The sequence below is a fragment of the Lactuca virosa genome, chromosome 1 (genome assembly GCF_052849685.1).
Source record: "Lactuca virosa cultivar CGN04683 chromosome 1, Lactuca_virosa_CGN04683_v6, whole genome shotgun sequence".
Taxonomy (NCBI): Eukaryota; Viridiplantae; Streptophyta; class Magnoliopsida; order Asterales; family Asteraceae; genus Lactuca; species Lactuca virosa.
In genome coordinates this window covers 212,178,394-212,191,936 of record NC_136426.1, presented here as the reverse complement: position 1 = coordinate 212,191,936, position 13,543 = coordinate 212,178,394, and positions in this window count along the sequence as shown.

Below are 13,543 nucleotides of genomic sequence, written 5' to 3'. Positions count from 1 at the left end.
ATGCTCATAACCCAACAGTGGTATCAGAGCCTAGGCTTGTTTTCTTGTTATACTTGCAAAAGTAGCTGAAAAAATCGAGTTGGATGCATATATTCGATTGTTTTGGCTGGAATTGGACTAGGAACATTACCCTAAGATGTTTTTGGACTTATAAACTTGTTTTTGATGTGGTAATGTTCATGCTAATCCAATTTCTAAGATAATTGTCATAATTTCAAGATTTGTATTAGTTTGTATGTTCATGCTAATTTCTTGAAGATTGATGATTTGAATTATCTTGTTCTTATGAGGTTCTTAGATTAATAGAAAAGTTGTGTGAAATAGTTGTTTTCAATCCATTTTAATCTAAGAGATGATTCCAAAATGTGTTTTTGTAACTTGTCCTCAAGTTATATGAAAAGTCACATTTAAGAATCATAAAACTCATAAAAGTTGGCAAAGGTTACAAAATGAAGAGTCTAGTTCTAATTAAATGGTTTTATGACTCCATAACTTGTCCTCAAGTTATGGAAGTTCAAGAGTCTCTTCATGAAATTAAAAAAAAAGTCTAACCTTAATTAGTTCCATAAGTTACAATTAAAAAAAGTTATTTTTTTTTATTTTTTTTTTAATTAAAACTACTTTAAACTCATAAGTTATGGAATTAATTAGTTTTGAATAGTTTCAAAACTTGCCCTCAAGTTTTGGAATTTGAAAAGTTTTCACTTATGAATACTTTAATTCCAAGTTAGCCTTTAGAATTTTAAAAAGTTAAAATTCAACCCTTATACTTTATAATATTATAAGTTAATAATATTTATATATATATATATATATATATATATATATATATAAGAGTAAAGTCAGTCTTACCGTTAGTAGACCTCATTCATGAAGCCGGTCTATAAGGGGGTATAAGGTTACTGCCTATAAAATGGCAGTTTAATGGGTGTCCACTCTCACCCACCGCTTCCTTGACTGGTGGAGGGTCGTTAGCCGAACGGGTAGGACAAGGACTATAATTCTCCTTTCATTAAAAGTAGTAATGATAAATACTAAGTAACTAAACTTTTATTAATACCCAATCTTAGTTACTTAGGAAAATGTGAATTTGGTGCTAACCCATGAAATTACACTTTGCACTTTGCTTAAGTCGTTAGTGGAGCGTGTGTGGTTAACCGGCACACTAACCTGGACTTAACAAGGTAGGCAAAGGGTAACTTAATATTTATCATAGTATCGGTGGAGCGTGTGTGGTTAACCGGCACATTGATTAAGGGGTAAATATTAAGGGTACCAAGTATATTTGCATGGTTATTCACACCTTGTTTTGTGATCCTTGGCATCCCAGTCACAAAACCTGAAGGGCACACTCGAGATTGAAACATGCCATTGAAAAGTTCAATGAATCTCAAAAGATCTAAGAGTTTCAAATCCAATTAAAAACCTAATTACATTATTTCGTTTTTCATGGTGGAAATTGGTAAATCTTCATTTACCTACCTTCAACTATTTTATAACTTGGATTACGACATCCCTCTTCCAGTTATAAATAGGTTGTTGGATCCTAGCCTTAATATTTCATATTGGGTGTTATATTAAGGACTTTAGATCAACTATCTTAAATATCTCCCAAAAGATGTCTAGTTCAGACATCTATGATCTTCCCAAATCTCTTGGAACTTTACTTCCTCCACCTCCTCCAATTATTCTCCCTAACCCACTAGTTCAAGGTCACTCAAGCCCTAATGGCAAGCAAGGTCTATGTGTGATCACATCTTAGAGATGAAGTCACATATTGACAAGCCGGGAGAGTTGGGTGTCAAAGTCTTGAGAAAGTTCTATGTTCAATCACTTTCTAAGTCACATAGTGAGTTCCTTTGGGACTACTATGAAACAGAGTATGACATGAACCTTAATGATCATATCTATTTTCTTGGTGCTGCTGAATCAGCAATGATTTGGAACGATAGTAAAGCAAATTTGATTAGAAGATCAACTTCCCAAAAACTTTATGGACAGTGACAATGGTGACACTGGAAATCCAGAAAAAGCATTCTCTTCCCAATGGAAAGGGATTGGCCATAGTCAACCCGGTTGACCAAATGGTAAAGAGAAAGGCTAAGTCTGAGATAGTCCCATTACCAAAGGGTCCATATGTTTATTTTGCCAAGGGAAGGGGCGTTGATTGCAAAGCTGCCAAATTTACCTAAGGATGTTAAAGTCAATAAGTTTGACTCTACATCAGGTAGAGCCCATTATCTAACTCTGTTAAGTTCTATTCTGAGATCCTCATTACATGATGTGACTGGGTCACATGTTGATGTTTTAAGAATCAAAGAATAAAGAGAAATCTTAAAGGAAGTATATGCTGATTCTGATCGCGAAGGTGGATTTCGATCGCATCAGAATTTTGGGCTATTACTTAAGAGTTATGATATTTATATTGCTTAGGAATAGATAACAACAAGATTTTCATATGGATTGTAAGGATAAGTTTTTCCGCAAAGTTTTAAAATAAAAGAAAAAGGTTTTGATTTTATTTATTTTAAGTATCCTTACAATGGCATTTGTGAAAAGTTGTTGCTTATAAGATTCCATTGATAGCAATATTGGAAAAATGGATTTGATTCTTTCGGTTGTGGTAGTGTCTAATATTACCAAATAAGGAAAGATTCTCATCACCCAAGGTTCAATTGGACCGAAACTTGGAATCATGCAAGTTGTATAGTATGATGAATGAGAACTTTCAGCTTGGAAAATTAAGACTAATTCCTTATGTGAATAAGGAAAAGGCTAAGGGATCGAGTACACATTCTTGTGCACTGGTCAAGTCCTCCACAAAAGATCAAGAAGACTATTCGTCATGATTTACTTAAGTTCAGTAAATATGGTTATACTTATAAGTTTAAGTATAAGTCTGTAGCATTGGAGAAGTTTCAATGTGAGACAGAACGAATAAGAAGAATCAAAGTATGGCAGAAAGATAAAAGTTTCTCAAATCTGAAAAGATGGGAGAGTACTTTAGTATCATGTTTATGATCATCTTAATGATTAAGATACCATATCACAATTGGTCCTCTAAAGTCATCTTAGTGCATTCTTATGACTAAGAAGAGGAGTCATGAACTGTTGAAATGGTTAAATCAAAAAGATGAGTCATACTTCGTTCCAAAACAATTCTTAGAGTCATACTCCAAGATTGTAACTTGAGTGACATATCTTAAAGAGGGTTTGTTAACACTAGTCAAATGTAAGAGTAAAAGGTTATCTACTCTTGTACATTTGAAATTGGTAAGTTGTGATGTTTTGGATAAAACAGAGACCAACTTAGGCCAATTGCGTAAAGTGTTAGTCTTGATAAAGAATCCGCACTATCTCTTGAATATTTGACAAGGGAGTCTTATATGTCAAGAGGACAGTGGGAGTCTTAAAGCTCTTGAAAGTTTCAAGACTTAATCAAGAATAAAACCTAAAGTCCTTCACTAGCACACGACTTGAGGTTTATAACCTATCGTGTTGAAATTTTTGTGCCTATTCAAGTTGGCTTTGCATAGGAGTTCTGAGAGTTCTCAATTGGTTGCACAACTACTTGGAAGCAATGGCAGGCACCTGAGCTGCCAAATGGCAAGAATTTAAGATTGCACAAGTTTAATCAATATGAGTTTGGATTTGTCACTAACCTTGTCTTGTGATTATGGTTTTGACAAATTCACATGGATAAGAACACATACAGTATTAAATCTAAGTGTCATAAGGTTTCTCTCCGATTCATGAAAATGATGGTGAGGAAACACTTTCACTAAGTAGATTTTAGCTAGATAGCAATTGTGATATTTGTATTCTCAAAGTCGTTAGTGGAGCGTCTGTGGTTTACCGACACACTAACATAGACTTGTGAGAAGTGGCAAAGGTCTAAACAATTGAGACTATGATTACGACATCCCTTTTCATAGTTCTAAAATTGTTTAGACACACATGTGAGCTATCTAAGAGAGGTGTATGATTTTGATAAAGTTTTATTAAAACAATCTAGTATCAGAAATCTGAACTTTGGTAAGAAAGTCAGTTGATTTCTGAGTACATGTCAAAGCTAGTGGGAGCATAAGTGTTATGCTAATAATCATCATGTTAGTGGGAGCATGATAATTATGACAAAGGTTGCAAGTTAGCAATGTTAATTATAGAAAACAAAAGTTTCAATTCGTGAGGTTGCAGGGGTTGAAAAAGTTGTTTTGCTATAAATAAGGGAGAGGAAATTATACTTCATTTCAATTCTAAAAGCTTAGATTGAGATTTTAATCGTATTTAATCAAGGATATATATATGAATTTCATGTTGGAATGGCTCAACATAAGGAAAATCTATATATGGGTCCATTATTTGCGTTCTAAAATTCGATTATGATTACGGCATCCCTTTTCATAATCTGAATTTTGAGAACTTGGCAAATTGAAATGGAAATATTATAGCAAAAGACTGGTTTAGTCTTTATGTGAGACATCATGAATCGTGTCCTATATGCTTCGGATATAGGATCGATTACATGTGCTATATTCATCCTTTCTAAAATTTTCCAAATGCCTGGGGCATTATGAAGGGAAAAAAGGTCTAGAATTGGATATGACTAAAATGATTAAGCAATTGTCGAGGACAATCTAAGGTTTACCAAAGATTGGTTGCTCAAGGACAGTTGGAAGTATAATGTTAATTCTGGAAGGACCATATTGACATAATCTGTAAGGAGGCAACTCTTGTTCAGAAGTGATAGTCAAAATGGAATATCGAAATGTTTCAAAGTTAGAAATTATTCAATCTGTGTAAGATTAGGAAACTTAATGAAAGAAGGATGTTTCCAAGGAGCTGATCTCCTTTGGAATGCTCTGTAATGATTGTTGTCAAGTCTTTCTGACTTTGTGCATAATCATTAAGAGGATCAATGCATATAAGTTTTGAATCTAACAGATTTCAGTAAATGGCATGAATTTGGAATTCTTGCATTTGCAGTAAGGATTTGGGACTGTGAAAAGAGGATCATTGGAGTGATGTTCAATTGATCTATTTTACAAAGTAAAGATCATAGACAAACATAGTATGCATACTTGGTGTATGGCATGACTAGTGTTTAGAAAACATAGTGTACATGCTTGGAGCATGGGACAACTATTGTTTTAAATTCAAGTATAAAGTTGATAAAACCGAAACAATGAATAATGAGTAATCAGTATGGTGATAAATAAAAGTGTTTATTTATATTCATAGGGTTTGATACCATATTTGATTCATTTATTCTTGTGTTTCACTTTGCATGTTTTGACTTCCAGAATAACTAAGTCGCTCTTCCTGAATGATTAAGTTATTCAAACCATCCACAGTCGGTCATATGTTGGAAGTAGATATGAATCAAGACTGTCATGGGTTGGTTTGTAGAGGTCCAAATTGGTGGACAAAGTGGTGCTACAACACTCATGAGTCCTCATAAGTTCTGAGTATTGGATTCAACCCGCGCTCATTTGAATCACTTCATGGATTTTATCACGAGTGATCATGAGAAAATAATATCTTATATTCTTCAAACCTAGAGATATGAGTTGTTACTATGAGTTGGTTATACATTGATTGCACGAAAACGCATTGGTAACTCGATGTTATAAAACGTGCCTTTGTGTATGATTCAACAAGTAGTAGAACAAGCCATATGAGTCGAAGTTTATCCATTCCATTTACCTTTGGGATAAAAGCGATATCTGTGGGCCCCTCGATGATTTAAAGATGATACATGTGAGTGCTTGGCCAAGCCAGGACTGATTTGATTTGTTCAATCAGTCAGTCATCATGAATCGGAAATCGGGAAACAACAAATGGACAGAGAGAATGATTGATAATCCATGTCTCAGTCCATATGATATCTAGAATGGAGGAATATATGATCCCTTATCTAATGGACAAGTCATTGACAAAGGTCAGAGTTCATCGACAAGGTCAGAGTTCGACAGAAGCTTTTGAGAGCTACGATTGCTGATCGGTTCCTGAAGTCATACGCAATAATAGTTTTAGACTTATCCAAGTGGGAGACTGTTGGATTAATGTCTAAGTCCATAATTATAATTGGTAAGACTTGACCCGACCCGACATGGTCCATTTGGGTTGCATGACATCATGCATTTGGATAGACTATAATGAGAGAAATAACACTTAAGGTTGGTTAATATATTATAAGTTCTAATATATTAATAAGGTTATTTAATTAGTATTGATCAAGAATTAATTTGGAATTAATTAAGTGATCAAAAGGAGACTAATTAAATATATGGGTTGATTGTGTAAATCATTCATTCTTATATATGTGGGCTTGTGATCCAAGATTCCTTATGTTGGACTAAGTCCATGGGGTGACCCATGGATACTCCATGGAGGTTAAAATCCATGGAGCATAAGGAATGGGTAAAGTTATGAGTTACATGGTGTAACCCTAATAGCCACCATATAAAAGAATCCCATGGCTCAAGAAATCGGGCACTAATGTGTGAGTGTGAGGGCTAGACGATTTCAAGGAGTGTTCAAGTTTCTCTCAAGTTATTCCAAGTGTATTTGGTGTTGTGTGAACCATTTGAGGTGTCACACTTAGGGCACTAGGCACTCAAGCTTCATGAAGACATTCTACATCAAAGAGGTATGTATTCTATCTTGTTATATTTATTATTTTGTATGCTAGATTAGGATAATACTTTGGATGTTCATAATTGTATGTATAATAGAGAAAACATAGATCCAAGGTATTTAGGGTTGCATGTACACTTAGGAGTGTTAGAATGCTCATAACCCAACAGATCCGCAGTGCTGTCTGTGAAAGGTACATTAGCAACCTTTACAAAGGCATGAAACCTGAACGCCTTTGGTGTGATAGGTTGGTCAAATTGTGAATCCTGTGTGTTTTAGATTTCAAAGGAAGCAATTGGATCCAACCAATACTGGCTTGGCATATCCACAGCTTGGTTTTGAATGCGCTTCAGGGTCCACATAGGAAATAATAACATTTTGCTTTTAAGAGTGGCCTGAGCTTCCTTTTCAGCTCTTTCTTTCTCCTCAACCTCCTTGACGATACGAGCATTTTCATTCAACTCTAATTCACGAGCCTTCCGCCTTTTAAGCTCAGCTTCATCAGGCTCTTCGTCTTCGTCATTGTCAATAATGGGTTCTTCACTAAATAGCTTTTCTTTTCTCTTTGGTTCTTGCTTGATGACAGGAGGTTTAATTGGAGCTTTGGGGGTTTCATTCGTTTGAACTTTGGAGCTACCTTCTCCCCCTTGTTTTGGAAAAGACATCGGCGTCGAAACACCCTCCAAACGGTGTAACATAGCAAACACCGGTCTTAGCTTTTCAGAAAAATGCTTCTTTACTGTTATGGAGATCATGGGATTACGAGTCTCAATGATATCAGAGAGCAGCCCAGTAATGTCGGTGATACAACTTCTCATGACTGCCTTCTCTGCTAGCAAATCATCGACCTGCTTTTCAGTGTAGTGAAGCTTGGTTTCCAACACTTTACACTTTTCCTCCTTGATGGCGAGAGCATCCATGAGCTTGTTTTCTATCGCCAGATCCTCCTGAAGCTTCGTGATGTTCGCAGCGATAGAAGACTGGAATGCTTCATGATCAGACTGAAGCGCCTTGCGAAGATCAACAAAGTCCGCCTTTTCCTTTTGGAACAAGGCACCAACGTTCTGAATAGCCTTGTTCGCAGTCACTGTGTTGGCGTTGTAGGTGTTCTTGTAATCCTCCATGAATTCTATTGTGTCAGCAATTAGTTTATCGACTTTTTCGGTCGTTGTCTTGCAGACATCAGTAGAGTCAGAAACAACCTTGGACAAAGTAGAGACATTAGCAGTATGTTCCTTCGTAACGCTCTCAAGGGTTGACTCAACATCGGCTTTGGAGTAAGCCTCAGAAGTGGAGACTTTGGATGCGAGAATCAGTTGGTCAATCTTCTCATGAAGAGATTTGAGTTCCCCTTTTGTAGTAGAGACTTCATCTTCACTGTCAATCCTTATTTGAAAAGGACTGTAAGCGAATCCGTACAAATCATCATCTTCATCATCTCCGAAAATCATTTCCGGGTCATCTGTGCGAATGGGAGAGATGGGTGGTGTAACATGGCTTGAAAAAGCTAAAGTGTTAGCCCCCGTATCATATACGTTGACTGAACTTGCAGGTGCAACAGAGGTGTGGGGCGAAATGGTGGATTCTTTGAAAATAGGGATTGAGACTGGAATAGGTGTGCGTGGTTGAGATGATGCTGGTGGTGGCAGAAGTGCGATGGTGATTGGGATAGAAGTAGTTGTTTTTGGTGAGGGAGGTGGAGAAGGAACATAATCATAAGTGGTGGAGTTACCTCATGATTCGGAGATGAGGCCTCAGTGCGAACAGGTGGTTCGTTGTGAATCTGTTCTCCTTCCTCATTGCGAACAGTTTCTTGTTCTTCAGTGCGAACGGGCTCATCTTCTGCATTACGAACAGGGGGATCCTCCTCAATGCGAATCTACGACTCAGTATCGGAATTAGAATTTTCTCCTTCACTTAGAGATGGAGTAGGAGTGGGAGACTTTCGCCTTCTAGCGGGTTGCTTCCTTCGCTTTGGTGCAGCAGTAGAAGCAGCAGGAGCCTTTCGCTTTTTATAGGGAGGTTTCGCAGCCTCAGAAGGTCCTTCTTTCGCAGTGTCTTTCTTGGTAGCTTTCTTTGACCCTCGGCCCCCTTTCTGGGCTTTATCTGCCTCAGCCAAAATTGCTTGAAATTCGTCAGTTAATGGACGAGGTCCTGAAGGAGTAACAGCACGATAACCCTCTAGAATTTTACTGGAGGGAGGAACATCACGAAACATAACCTCCGTAATCGAGCCAGTGAAGGAAAAATTTGACCTATCAGCCATAATTATACCAGTTGTATGGAATGTTGCAATAGAAGCCATCATTGCATCAGACATCACTGGAATTTTGAGCTGCTTAATTGCTCTGTTAACGACGATGGTCAAGAATCTCGCACAGGAGATCTCACTGTGACGAGTAACAGAGTGAGTGCTCTGGATAAGTTGAGCCTAGAGGATAGAACCATAGTCAACATTTTGACCAGTATACAGGCCATACATCAGACCCATGAAGAGTTTGCTCGCACAGTCGTTGCCAGTGACCCTTTCAGAAAAGGCTTTGAACAAGATAGTGAAAAGGGAGTTTCATGTAGGTGGAAGATTGGGTTTCTTGAACTTGGATACAGCAGTGAGATTTTCCTTATACCCCATTTGATAAAACATTTCCAAGATAGCAGCGTTGGAGATGGTTTCTGGGTTGACCATGTTTTCAGACTGAGGAAACCCTAACAGATTGCAGAAACCAGTTTTGGAAATAGAGGTTGTATGATTATGGATGTCGAAGTATATCCGTTGTTCTTCCTTGACATAGTTGGCCGTTGTTTATGCTTTGGAGAGAATCGATAGTGGAAAATTCTCAACTTGAGACAAAGCAATGGTGAGAGGGGAGTACTTCAGGCACTCAATAGGAGGTAGTAGAAAGGGATCATATCTAACCGGATCCAGATCGATGATGAGGTTTTGATGTTGCTTAACGGCCAGAAGAGATGAATGAGCAGTTTGGTCTTGAACAGAAAGATTCTCAGATGAAGCCGCCATTGATGAAGCTTGAAGAAGAAGATGAACAGTGGAGAGCGTTGTAATCACCATAAATCATTGAGAGATTTTGAAAGTGGTAAAGAAATATGGAACCGTCAAAACCGTTATATACGATTTGATTTGGTGAGGAAAATCCGGAGAGAGAGTATCTCGAATACTGAACCGTCGCCTGAAAAAGCGCGATTTGACAGTTTGATAAGTCAGAAGTGTGCGTCACGCGGCGTATTAAGATCTGTCCGTTCAACTTTGCACGCGCCCGTTTGAATTCTTATCTTTTAAAACTTGCTGCGTCAGCTCGCCTTCTTCCGCAGTAGAGAAAGCACGTTGAATTCATACAACTGCGAACCTGAAAATTATTTGTAACCACGAACTAGACCTTTGGAAAATCACTAGGATCTTCGTGCAAGAGTGTCAGAGAAAAAGAAATAAAACAAAGTTTATCTGTGGGATGTTGTGATGTCTAACTAGAGACATAAATCTATTGATCCTAGGCAAAGATCTCTTTCTTCATAGTCAAGAGAGACTAAGAAGTGTCTATGTGGTTTCCTGTTGAATACGATCAAATGTTTGATGAGAAACACTGAAAGGCATCTTTTAATAAGGCTTATAAAGGTGGTTCATCCTTCAACCAAACTACGAACTTGACATAAGTGTGAAAGTTGGAAAAGGTACTCGTATGGCCAGTGTACTCAGTTGAACGAGTAGGTTTGGAATTTATTTTAAGTGACTTGGAAAAATATTGAAATCTCAAAAAAAAATTAAACTGGATCCATTGGAAGAAATGTCTTGGGACGAGAACACTTCATTAGGATCTCTCAAAAGAAAAGAGATTTCTTGGTACTGACCACGAATGTGGACTTTCGTTAATTCTTGGGTGAAAATACTAGAACGTTTGATTGTTCACTGTCAACTCATATTGAATTTTGGGTTTCACTCAGTTCGTGGTGGAACGAAACTAAGATCATTAACACAGATGTTTGTGTAACCGTAAACCTCAGTGGTAATTTCTAAGCGTCTCAAGGGTTACATGTATGGATGCGAAAGTGATGGAGAAGAGACTAGATGGTTACAAGAGAGTGAAAGTACCTCTGCAATGCGAAAGTGACCATGCAGATAACTCTTAACTCAATGTGAGAAGAGTAAGGTAGCTCATGACTAATGTGAATGCGTAACCTGATTTGGAAGAATTGATTGGTGGTATCAACTCATTAAGGCTTCACAATCGAGTCGTTGAGGCTTAGGTCAACATGCAGCAGCATGCTTCTAGGGACACTTAGCTAATACATAAGTAACGTGATTTATACCTGCCCCATCACACAAGTTGATAAATGTTGCGAACATCTTCTTCTATGATCTTTGTGTGAATCTATAGTTTTTGGAATAAAAATAGACACAAATAATTAAAAAAATATTTTTGTGATTTTTATTTTTTTGAAAAACAATAAAATAAAACAAATAAATTATTTTTGGTTTTGGAGATTTTCTGAAAATGAAATAAAAATAAAACTAAAATAAAAAAAAATTAATTAATTAAAAAAAATATACAAATTGAAAATAAAGATAAGCAATGATATACAAAATGTACAAAAGGATATATGAAATACCAAACCATGAATGAATAGTGCCCTGCGAACTACTACGAACGTTCGCATTGATTCGCATCGATAAAATAGACTGTGAATGAACAGCTGACTGCGAAAGCCTGCGAACGTTCTCACCAATTCGCAGTGAAGATTTTATGAGTGCGATGGTGGTTTTGGTACTGAATCAGCTTCCATCATTCCTGTAACATCCGGATTTCCAGGCATGACAATTTGAGTATTTCTTTTTGAGTTGTGAGGAGGGACTCGACGAGTTGATGCCTAGACTCGTCGAGTAGGACCGCGATTTGCTGACTGGATTAATGAAGGGACTCGACGAGTCGATGGGTGGACTCGACGAGTCCGAGCTGTGGACAGAAACCCTAAATCCTCGAGCCTGTTCCCTATTTAAGGGTTCTTATAGCCCTCATTTGAGGCTACCAGTCCAGAGAGAAAAACCCTAGAGAGATTGGGCGAGTTGTGTGTGAGAGCAAGCCATTTTAACCATTTTTGGTGTTGTTTTGCAAAGAAGAAGGTGTTTCCAGCTAGAGGAGTTCAAAAGGATTGCTAATCCGTGGTTTCAAGCTTGAATCTGCAGTATTGAGGTAGCAAATCGAACTCTCCTTCTGTTTTGGTTAAGATCTATGAATCTAGGGTTTTCTACACCCTTTTTATGGCTTGATTTGATGAGTTTATGGTCCCTTTATGTGTTAGACTTCAGATCTAGACCCATAGAGGTCCAGAGAGCATTATCCATCTTGCTTTATGAAGTGTTATGGAAGGAATGAACTTGGTTTGCCATTGTTGAGGCTATTTCTTCAAAAGGAACCATATATGTGTTGCATGAGTGTAAAGGTTTCACCTTTACGTGATTATTGGGTATGGAAAGGTCAGATCTATAGGTTAGAGAAGCAGATCTGACCTCAGAAGGTCATTTGATTGTTGCCATGGACGCTACTCGTCGAGTTCATAAGTGGACTCGACGAGTCGAGTCGGGGTTGCCCCGCGATTCGTGACAGGAGTAACTCGTCGAGTGAAGGGATGACTCGACGTGCCAAGTGAGGCTAGAAGGATTCAGAGGACCCACATGGACTCGCCAAGTCGCCCATGTGCACTCGAGGAGTCGGGTCAAAGTTTGACCGTTAACTTCAGTTGACCATAGGGTTTTGGTCAAGCTGATTCAGGAGAGTTCAGGGAGGGATATGATGGCCTTCTACCCAATCTTTAGAGATGAGGCTATGAGAGGGTATTGATCAGGAATGTTATTCGTATGATAGGAGGAGGCTAGGTCGGGACGTCAAGCACGAGAGTTTATCCGACTTCGTACGAGGTAAGTCTTCTCACTATACTGTACCTAGAGTGGTACCTATGTGTGACCGGAAGGTCTTATATGCTATAAGATGTATGTGCTGTATGCTGTTATACGATATGGATGTGTTATGTAGGTTATTAATGCTAAGGACCGGAAGGTCATTATGATATGGACCGGAAGGTCGAGATGATATGGACCGGAAGGTCAAGATGATATGGACCGAAAGGTCATCACGGGTAGGACCGGAAGGTCTACCAGGGTTGTGGGACGGAAGTCCTCTGAGACACAGTGACCGGAAGGTCTTATAGCCTTGAGTGGCGTATGTGCGTATGTGGTATTTTGGGGAACTCACTAAGCATTTATGCTTACAGTTGTTGTGTTATGTGTTTCAGGTATTAGCGAGGATCGCGGGAAGGCGCCGACATGATCCGTACACACTCATGAAGTTTATGTCTTGAAATTCTGGGATATGTTTTGTTATGATAATATTGGATACATTATGTTTCGATAGTACCTTATGAATAAAAGTATGTTTTAAAAATGAAAATATGTTTTCGAAATTTACGTTGTTACAAGTTGGTATCAGAGCCTTGGTTTGAGGGATTCGGATGCACCTTCGGGCGTATCTGAACTCAAACTGAGGATTTTAGAAATTTTTTCATAAAAAGGAACAATTTTTCTAAAAAGAATAAAAGACTTTGGGAAAAGCAGAAAGGAGCAGTGTGTACGATCAGCCAGCGCCCGAACGGTGATTTCCCAAAATACCCTTACATTATGTATTATGAGATATGATATGATATGCTATGCATACTAGAGTAGGCTAGGTATTCATGTTAGGACTAGAGTGGCCTGATTTGTGATGCCTTAGCCTAGGAAGATTTCTGCTGCTATGTGATGCTTGAGAGTGAGTAGGTAGCAGTGAGGAGCTTATGAGAGGTCTACCGAAGGGTAGCTTATGCTAGCGAGATGTAGAGTACTTGTGATCTGGGATCC